The sequence below is a fragment of the Lactuca serriola genome, chromosome 1, assembly GCF_051521515.1.
Source record: "Lactuca serriola cultivar US96UC23 chromosome 1, Lser_US96UC23_V15, whole genome shotgun sequence".
In the NCBI taxonomy this organism is placed as follows: domain Eukaryota; kingdom Viridiplantae; phylum Streptophyta; class Magnoliopsida; order Asterales; family Asteraceae; genus Lactuca; species Lactuca serriola.
The window spans coordinates 66,656,944-66,668,452 of record NC_136408.1 but is presented as its reverse complement, the minus strand read 5'-3'; positions in this window follow the sequence as shown (position 1 = coordinate 66,668,452).

Below are 11,509 nucleotides of genomic sequence, written 5' to 3'. Positions count from 1 at the left end.
TTGCATAAATGTTTGTACTTGATTGGTGTTTTGATTCGAAAGCTTTGCAATTATGATTGTAAATTTGAAAACGTCCCTTATGCTCAGCATGTTACAAAAAGGATAAAATATCCAAATATTTTATAAAAATGTGGAAATCATTTGATCGTCTCAATTTCATAAGTTTGAATAGTCGAAATTCTTTTGTATACGTTCACAAAATCATTTGTGTTTGGCTTGTATTCCCCCTGAAAACATTAAAAATAGTAAAAGCGTAGGGGTATGAACTCACAGATAGTTGTGTGAACGTGTCGGACAACGAAACTGGAAATGAAGGACCTCGGGTTGTTGTACGCGGCACTTAACGGGATCCTAATAACAATTAAATACATACATGCATTTTATTAGCGAAACCATTATTTATTGTGTTGGAAAAACACTTGCTTTTGGTTTAGGAATGTTACCGGGACTCAATTGAATTGGAGAAAGCGAGTTTTCAGCCAAGTTTACTACTTAGGAAGGGTTTGCGGCCGTGAACGGTTTACTTCCCTTGAAGGGTTCACGGTCTTTGAAGATTTGAAGGGTTCTCGGCCTGAAATATGAAGATTTGAAGGGTTTTTGGTTGTGAACTCAAGAACATCAATGTTTAAATTGATGAAAAGGCTAGTGTTTGATGCTCCCAAATGTGTTCCAAGGCGGATAAAGTGGTAGATGAAGAGAAATCTCGAGTTTTTATTGGGTTTTCAGGTGAGGGTTTCTAGAGAGAGAAAGTGTGTTTGTTACCAGAAAATGTGAATGAGGGTAGGAACCACGTATTTCTAGGGGGCTTATGGTCGGTGGTGGGGTCCAGCCGTGAATGGTTCACGGCCGTGATCGGGATTACGACCGTGATTTGGTTCACGGCCGTGAACATCAGTCAGGCCGGTTTCGCTTATTTTCTAAGTATCTCGGGTTTTCGCGTGATTTCGGTTCCAACTCTTATACAAAAATTTAGTTAGATAACTTAAATGATTTTCTAAATCATAAGAATTTGACGAAACTAAATAAAATTCAAATTTATTTAGCGGAATCGGCTAATGTTAACGGAAAAATATTCGGGTTGCCACATCATCCCCCTGATAGAAGGAATTTCGTCCTGAAATTCAAACACAGAGTACAAATCACGGACTCAGAAAAAGATGAGGGTACTTCGGTTTCATTGAATCTTCTCGCTCCCAAGTGAATTCAGGTCCCCGCTTGGCATTCCAGCGGACCTTCACTATCGGTATGGACTTTGCTTTGTTCGCTTGATTTCCCGATCCATGATTTCGATTGGTTCTTCCACGAAGTTAAGTTTCTTGTTCATCTCGATCTCATCAAGAGGGATCACAAGAGTGTCGTCGGATAGACACTTTTTAAGGTTCGATACGTGGAAGACAGGATGAATGTTTCTAAGCTCTTGGGGTAAAAAAAGTTTGTATGCGACGGGACCGATTCTAGCGAGAATCTCGAACGACCCAATGTATCTCGGATTCAGCTTCCCATGCTTCCCAAAGCGTATCACGCCCTTCCATGGTGTGACCTTCAACATAACACGGTCACCAACCTGGAACTCCAATGGTTTTCGCCTTCTGTCAACGTAACTCTTTTGTCTATCCCTGGATGCTTTTAGTCGCTCTCTAATTTGCACAATCTTTTCGGTGGTTTCGCAAATGATTTTCGGGCCTGTGAGAGTGCTGTCGGAGACTTGACCCTTAGCCAGCTGCGTGTCGCCAACTTCAACCCAGCACAAAGGGGATCTGTACTTACGACCATAGAGGGTTTCAAATGGCGCAGTCTTGATACTGGTATGATAGTTGTTGTTGTAGGAGAACTTGAGTAAGGGAAAATGGGTGTCCCACGACTTACGAAAATCTATAAGACATGCTCTCAACATGTCTTCCAATTTCTGGATGGTCCTCTCACTCTGCCCGTCGGTTTATGGATGGTAAGTTGTGCTCATATCCAACTTAGTTCCAAGAGCCTTCTGCAGTGACTGTCAAAATCTCGAGGTGAATCTGTTGTCCCGATCGGAGATAATAGACACATGCACACCATGTAGATAAACTATCTCTTGAATGTAGATTCGTGTTAGTCTCTCCATCTTGAAGGTTTCTTTGATTGGCAAGAAGTGGACGGATTTAATCAATCGATCGACAATTACCTAGATGGTATCGTACCCATTCGAAGACTTGGGCAACTTGGTGATAAAATCCATCGCAATCCTTTCCCACTTCCACTCAGGTATTTCAGGCTGTTGAAGTAGAATTGAGGCTTTTGATATTCCACCTTCACTTTTGCACAAGTCAGGCACTTGCCCATGAAGGTAGCGATCTCTGCTTTCATGTTTGGCCACCAATAGAGCTTTTTGAGATCCATATACATCTTATCCAAAACTAGGTGAACCGAGTATCTAGTCCTGTAAGCTCCGTTCATGACAACCTGTCTATAACCGCCGAACTTTGGGGTCCAGATCCGGTTCATGAGATGATAGACTCTGTCTCCCTTGATCTCTAGGTTATTTCCATTCCCATCAAAGCTTCGTCTGACATGTTCTCTGGTTTCAAGGCTTCCAACTAAGCCTCTCTTATCTGAGCGGATAAATGGGAATGGATGGTCATTGTCAGTTCCTTCACTCTACGACCTGAGTACTCTTTCCCGCTGAGGGTGTCTACTACCACGTTGGCCTTGCCTGGATGATAGCGTATTTCACACTCATAATCATTGAGTAGCTTCATCCATCTCCGTTGACTCATGTTTAATTCTTTCTGATCAAAAATGTGTTGAAGGCTCTTATGGTCAGTGAAGACAGTGCACTTGGTTCCGTAGAGATAGTGTCACCATATCTTTAATGTAAAGACTACTGCTCCCAACTCCAGGTCATGAGATGTATAATTGGCTTCGTGTGCCTTCAGCTGTCTCGAGGAATAATCAATGACTTTTCCTCGCTGAATGAGCACAAAGCCTAGGCCCTAATTGGATGCATCGTAATAGACAACAAAGTCTTCCGTCCCCTCTAGCAGAGACAGGATAGGTTTGCTACACAAGGCCCACTTCAATGTTTGAATTACAGTGTCTTGATTTTCTCCCCAACAGAAGGGTACACCTTTCTGAGTTAGGGTGGTTAGAGGCTTAGCAATCTTGGAGAAATTTTGGATAAATCTGCGATAGTAGCCAGCGAGACCCAATAATTGACAGATCTCTCTGGACGACTTCAATGTTGACCAATTTTCAATCGCCTTGATTTTGGAAGGGTCCACGTGTATGTCTTCCTTGCTAACCACGTGACCAAGTAAAGTTACCTTTCTTATCCAAAATTCGCACTTGGAGAACTTAGCATACAGTTTCTCCGCCCGCAAGGTTTCTAGCACTAATCTCAAGTGCTGCCTATGATCTTCCTCGCTTCGAGAATAGACAAGTATATCATCAATTAATACTATCACGAACTTGTCTAGAAAGGGGAGGCACACCCGATTCATCAGATCTATGAATATCGCAGGTGCATTGGTCAGGCCAAAGGGCATCACTACAAACTCTTAGTGACCATATCAAGTCTGAAAGGCCGTCTTGGGAATATCACCCTCATGGACTCGCAACTGATCTTAGTTCTATCTTTGAAAAGTAATTGGATCCCTGAAGTTGATCGAAGAGGGCGTCAATTCGGGGAAGAGGGTAGCGATTCTTGATGGTGAGCTTGTTCAGTTTGCGATAATCTATGCACATCCGAAAGGATCCATCCTTCTTTTTCACAAATAAGACCGGGACTCCCCAGGGTGAGAAGCTCGGTCTAATGAATTCTTTGTTGAGCAGTTCATTAAGCTGGCTGGATAACTCTTGCATTTCTGTAGGCGCTAGACGGTAAGGGGATTAAGTCGATTCTGAACTCGACTTGGCGTTCGGGAGGGATTCCGGGGAGATCTTCGGGGAAGATATCAGGAAATTTGCAGACCTCGGGGATGCTCCCAAGATCCTTAACTTTCTGTTTTTCATTAACGACATGGGCTAGAAACGCTTGACATTCTTTTCGAAGATATTTCTAGGCTTTGATGCATGATATGATACAGAGGTCTTTGCTGAGCTTTATCGCCATAAATGATGAGGGCTTCGTCATTAGGCAGATTGAGGCGAATGGGTTTTTCGAAACAAAGGATACCGGCATGATGAAGACTTAACCAGTCCATGCCGATAATGACATCGAAGCTTTTTATGGAAACTGGCATGAGATCGATTGGAAAGGAATAATCATTTAGGGTAAGGGTACAGCCTATGAATATGTCGTCGGTGCTCTCTTTCTTACCGTTAGCCATCTCAATGAATGTTTCGGTTAAAGGTTGGGATTTATGCTTGAGTAGATGCTTAAATGCAAGACTAACAAAACTTCTCTCTCCACCAGAATCAAAAAGGATGCATGCATAAGAGTTGTCGAGAAGGAACGTACCCGTTACTATGGTGGGATCTACGATAGCCTCCTCCTGGCCCATAGCTAGCACTCTCCCCGTGTTGCCAGTTGTTGCCTTTGTTCAGTTTCTCTTGAAGTGCCTGGTTTCACCACAACCATAGCAGGCTTGACCAACTCCCGCTCCAGGAGCCTGATTGGTTAGTTGGGCTGGTGTTTTGCAAAAGCGAGATGTGTCCCCCTTTTTGCCACAACTATTGCACAACATTTCACGGCACGCCCCGTGATGATGGAAGTTACACTTGTCACACTTTGGGAGGGTACCAGCATATCTACTGGCAGGTGCTTGAGTTGTGGGGGCAGCGACAGGAGTAGTAGCGGCATGCACAACCACTACTTGTTGTTTCTTTGAGGGTTCCTATGAAGACTTGCCCTTGTGCTTGTTCCATAACTTTTTCTTTCCACCACTCTCCTTGGGTGGTTTGTGGGTGGCTGGCACGGGATCCTGGCGACCTCCGTCATCAATCAAAGTCCGCGCTAACTATTTGGCACTGTCAAACGCCAGTGGTCTTGCAGCCATGATATTCCCTTGAGTTGGGGGCGTCAATCCCCATATGAATCTCTCTACTTTCTTGCTCTCCAGGGTGACCATTCCCGGGCAGAGAAAAGCAAGATCACTGAACCTCTCAGTGTAGGTAGTAATGTCGAAGCCTTTCATCTTTAAATTCCAGAGTTTCTCCTCCAGCTTCTATATCTCGCCTCTTGGACAGTACTCAGCAAACATTAGTTCTTTTAGATCCTCCCAACTCATGGAATTAGCCACCGGAAAAGTTAGGGATTTGACTTGGCCATTCCACCAAGTTAGTGCTCTGTCGGTGAAGGTACATGTTGCAAACTTCACCTTGCTGGCTTCTGGGCAAGCACATATCTCGAAGATTGACTCTATCTTATCGAACCATCGAGTCAAGGTAATGACACCTCCAGTGCCATCGAAGGACCGCGACTTAACATTCAAAAAGTCCTTATATATACATTCCCTGGTGTGACCATGGCTGTCTCCAAGATTGGACGTTAGGGCACCACTACCCGCCCCACTTGTGCCACTAGCGTTGATCTGATACATTGCAGTAGCCACAACGGCTGTCACAGCTGCTTGGAAGACATCTGGGTCATACTGAGGAGGTAGCGGTGTCGGATCTTTCGAGGGATTGTTGTTCTTTCTGTTGGATCTCTTCCTCAAAGGCATCTTATTCTAGAAGAATCAAGAAGAAGAGGGTGGTAAGTCCTCTAGAATTTTAAATCAAATGATATGGAACAAGTCATATCTCAACCTGATAGATACGGTGTTCTACTAAGCGATATACAATTAAAAGCTATCAACACAAGTGAAATATCGCTAGAAAAGAGATAAGTAGCAACACTTGGAATAAAATTTCTATATTGAATTTGTCTCTAGCTAAAATACTCCTATAGTATTTTAAAGTGGTATGTTTTGTTCTATCGATCTCTTGTTGGATAAAGTTGGGTAAGTTTTAGGTCTGTAGTGTCCAACATCCAATTACTTTTGTGTTGTTCTACTTATGGCATTGTTTATGGTATGTATATATACTTGTATACTTCATATAAGATACTTATATTTTAAAAAGTATACTTTTATTTCAGAGCAATTCGGCCCCTTAGCGTTTATAGTTGTATACCATGTAAGGTTTGGTATATACTTAGTTCACTATAAACAATAACTCTGATGCCAATCTGTCACACCCCCAAACCGAATGGCAGAAACGTTCGAGGGTGGAGGACGTCATGTATAGTATCAAGACAATTGCATCATAATAATCAAAGTAAACACAACCATTACATTGAAAATATAGATAATTACATCGGTTCATTTCATAGTTTATATACATCAAAAGTATAACAAAAAAATAAAGACGTGACACTATACACTCCATCTTCTCAAAATGTTGCAGGAGTACCTGTTTACTGATTTCCTGAGAATACAAACGATTTTGAAAAGAGTATCAACATAAAGCTGGTGAGTTCATAAGAATATTTTGTAATGAAAACCTATCATTGAAATTTGTATAAAAGTGTTTGTATGCTTTCCAAGAAAATCTAATATTTTCTAACATATAAGTTTGTTACTGTGCTTTATATAGTATTAGTTTGCATGCCTGGTTACTACCAATTGTATTGTATATTGTTGCCTCGAATGAAATCCTTTGTATGAAAATCAAGGCTATTGCCAGTAATGTATGAAATGTTCTGTTTGAAAACCATGGTTACCACCAGTATGTATAGAAGTTTCATTACTTAAAATAAAACCATGTATCGTATCCCCTGGAATCTTCCAGTGTAATGTATAGTAATTCTACTAATTAAAATAAAACTAATGAAGAATGAAATCCCGTAAACAATAGTTAGTTTATACTATTAGGAGTCGTATAACCATGCTTGATATGACTGATGACCTCTACGACGTTCTTCAGGCATCGGACGGTATGATAATTGTCAGCCCTGAATAGATCTATTCATAATTCTCACACTCTCCCTCTAGGAAAATCTGGTTACACTAAATGAGATGATTTAACCTGTACCCCGAAAGGTACAATTGAAGAGGTGTCTCACAATCATGTATTAACAAGTTTACGTGTGGTTCTGAATCATTCTCTTGTATTTGAATTCATTTGTATACTTTGTTGAGTAGTAAATAATTATTTAGTAAGGTACTCTTGATATCTGAAGTATAGCATTGAATATCATAAACTAAATCAGTTATAATTTATATGTTTATTAAGGTAATTCCGTGTATTGAAATCCCAAACCATACCTATCATAGTTTGCATAAATGTTTGTACTTGATTGGTGTTTTGATTCGAAAGCTATGCAATTATGACTGTAAATTTGAAAACGCCCCTTATGCTCAGCATGTTACAAAAGGGATAAAATATCCAAATATTTTATAAAAATGTGGAAATCATTTGATCATCTCAATTTCATAAGTTTGAATAGTCGAAATTCTTTTGTATACGTTCACAAAATCATTTGTGTTTAGCTTGTATTCCCCCTGAAAACGTTTAAAATAGTAAAAGCGTAGGGTATGAACTCGCAGATAGTTGTGTGAACGTGTCAGACAACGAAACTGGAAATGAAGGACCTCGGGTTGTTGTACGCGACACTTAACGAGATACTAATAACAATTTAAATACATACATGCATTTTATTAGTGAAACCATTATTTATAGTGTTGGAAAAACACTTGCTTTTGGTTTAGGAATGTTACCGAGACTCGATTGAATCGGAAAAGCGGGTTTTCAGCCAAGTTTACTACTTAGGAAGGGTTTGCGGTTGTGAAGGGGATTATGGCCGTGAACTGTTCTCGACCGTGATCAGATCTTGACCGTGAACGGTTTACTGTCCTTGAAGGGTTCACGGTCTTTGAAGATTTGAAGGGTTCTTGGTCGTAAACTCAAGAACATCAATGTTTAAATTGATGAAAAGGCTAGTGTTTGATGCTCCCAAACGTTCTCCAAGGTGGATAGAATGGTAGATAAAGAGAAATCTCGAGTTTTTCTTGGGTTTTCGGGTGAGGGTTTTTAGAGAGAGAAAGTGTGTTTGCTGCCATAAAATATGAATGTGGGTAGGGACCACGTATTTATAGGGGGGCTTATGGTCGGTGGCGGGGTCCAGCCGTGAATGGTTCACGGCCATGATCGGGATTACGACCGTGATTTGGTTCACAGCCGTGAACATCAGTCAGGCCGGTTTCACTGACTGTAGACTGACTGTAGACTGTTATATGATTATCTATTATATGTGCACATAGGATGTTGCTATACTTAGTGATTTGTAGATCTGTTTGACTGACTGTAGACTGTTATATGATTATCTGTTATATGTGCACATGTCTGGTCGGTGGTTGAGGCTTCACTGCTTTGTGTGTAAGTTAATAGGTCGGGGCATTCCAACCCGATAGTTGAGGGCCTAAGGTATTCCAACCCGATGGTTGAAGGGCCTGGGGTATTCCAACCCAATGGTTGGTTGGACCCATGATATGTTGGCCTTCCAACCTGATGGTTGAAGGGCCTGGGGTATTCCAACCCGATGGTTGATTGGACCCATAATATGATGTTATTTGTATATGTTATCTGTTTGTGTGTTGGTACTTTAGGGGAACTCACTAAGCTTTGTGCTTACAGTTTATGGTTTATGGTTTTCAAGTGTTTCAGAGATTCGTGGCAAGGCGAAGGCATGACCGTACACATCCTGATTTTATGTCATTGATCTTGGGAGGCACTGATTTTCAAATAATGTTTTGAGAACACCATTTTGCAAACATTTTAGTAGTAAAAGGATCGTTTTGAAAAGTTCAAAATTGTTGAAATTTTTGAGAGGTTACACTTACCTTATATACCAATTGAAGCTTTAAGATTTTGGGAATTGGATGCTGATGAATGACATTCTTCGTCGCATGTTATTGGGAGCAGTGAAATATTGCTAGACGTTTCACCACTGTCTATATCAATCTATGATGAGTCGATGTGCAAGTGAGAGGTTGAAAATTTTTATATGCCCAAGAGTCATTATAGAATAATTTTACTAATAACATATGACCCTATAAGGTCACATCTTATAACAAATTACTACTAACTGATTATTTATTAGAGTAATTTTGATTATTAATAAATATTCAACACTTGTATTTAATTGGAAAAAACATTATTTTGTGAAAATAATATTTTCCAACATATTGAGAATTATTGTTTCTAGGAAATAATAATAAAAGAGAACAAAAACTAGTTAAATATCATAAGGTATGATTATAAATGTTTTGTATAATATTTTGGCCTATTTGAGTAACCATTAAGTTGCAATCTAACTAGCTAGTTATGTGTTAAGTATTAAGTACTCCACCTTTTGTCTTCTTTTCATGAAAGCCAAAAAGCTAGAGGATGGAATGAGAATGATTTTGCTTTGTTTATTGCTTCCCCATGCTTGTAAAAAGAGGCCATGCTTTACTTTATGATTTGGTCTGACTCTTGCAATATTTCTTAGTATATAAAGAAGAAAGGGTGATAAAAAGTAGCTAATTTTTGAAACACTTCTCTTCTTCTTTTCCTCCCAATTACCGAGAATTAAAGGGCTTCCTCCCTCTCCGTATCTTACACTTTTAGTGTATGTTCTTGGATGATTAAGTTGCTTCTCCTTAAGCATATTTTAGTATATGTCTTAATGGATTAAGAACAACTTAATACAAGTGAAGACTGACATGTTTTAGTTGTTAATTCTTGCTTTGGTGGATACATTATAGATGACTTCTTCTTTGGAGTTGAATGTTATCTTCGTCAAGTTCCTAGTTGCCCAAATGAGCCAAAGACTTCAAAGCTTGTAGCCTTTTATTTTCTATGGTTATTTAATCTTTCTAAGTATTGCAAAATGATAATTTATGGGTAAAAAGGTTTTAGTTTATTTAAATTTATAAAATGTTTTCGTTGCTAACTATGTCGAATTTGTCACTATAATTAGACTATTTTTTAATAAAAACCCAACAATGTCATCATACATATCCTCAATAAGCACTTTAGCATGGGATATAAAAATATGTATGATGTTGTGTTTTCTCATGCTTAATATATACCATGATCTCCTTATATTTGACAACATATAAAGAAACTTTACGTTTTTAGGGTTAATGTCATTTTAGCCCAACAAAATTTTCAAGTTTATTTTAAAACGTCTTAATTTTTTTTTTGGTAATTTAGGGATTAAAATCTGTTTTTACTTGTTAGTAAGGTCACTTTACCTACTATAACAGGTTTCACCTCCTCCGACCTCCTCCTTTGGATGTGAGTTTGTCTAGCAATCATCCAAACAAATCACAGCTAGGTAACAAAACCATAATTTTTTTCCTTTAATCAAACACAAGTCATAAAAATCAAACAAGGGCTCATCACTCCTAATCTAACACTATGCCCTAATTTCACCGGAAGGATGTGATAACAGTTGTTGAATTATCTCCATGTACACAAAGTTTACAAGGAATTTTGCTAGTAATGTTGCCTAGTGTCATATCTGCTTGGCATAGTCAAATTGAGGCTTATAAATGGAGCAAATACAAACCGACATCTAGAATTTAGGTTTGATTTGTTCATCACATGGGGAAAAGATGCATACAGGGCTTGTATAAGATACATTAAGGGTTATACAATTTGACTTTCAACAAAGAGAACATCAACTTGAATGCTTCGTAAATCATACGAGGAAATTAATTGGGATGGCCACACCTTCAACTACCTTGTTGCAGATGGATTTAAGGAGTCCCATGGCTTATCTTAAGGGAGTCAAGGAGGATTTCACTAAAAAATATGGAGGTGGGAAATATGCTACTAACAAAGTCATGTAATTTACTAATAAGACTATTCATACACCTGAATCATATCTTCAAACCTTCTTCATCTTCTTTACAATCTTCAGTAAAAATCATAAGAGATTTGACTTTTCCCAAGTCACCTGTCATCAATTTCTTCTCACAAACAACATCTAGTTCGTCTAAACTTTGACCTGAATGAAATCTATTTTTCGTTATCTCATTATCATCTCTGGTTCCCCTTTAATTTCTTCAACTCCATTGTTGGATTCATCTCTGATTCTGTTTCCTTTTCTTGACAATGATTTCACTTTCTCCACTTCAATACTTAAATCAATACTCGTACTCCCTTTTCTTGATAAAGATCGAGTTTGATATGTTTCTCTAAACTGGACTTCTCTTAATCCCATCAATGGAAACACTCTGTTCCTTACAATTAGATTTACATGTTATCCTCTTTCCACCGCCACCAACACCATTAGAGCCGTGTTTAGATCTTAAAACTACCTTCTGCATGTTAACAATCTCCCTAGTAGTCTTAATTGGGCTCTTATTCATTGACTAGGATAAAAAATGGCATGCTACATTATCTTGTAAGTGGTTGTCCCATTCTCCCTTCCAAAAATGACTTATTTGACAGCTAAAACGAAAGTTTAGTGACTTAGGGTGTTTTCGGCAAAACTAGTTGGTAACGGGTAACGGGTAACAGGTAGTGGGTAACTGGTAGCAGATAGTGGTTAGTTGGTAGC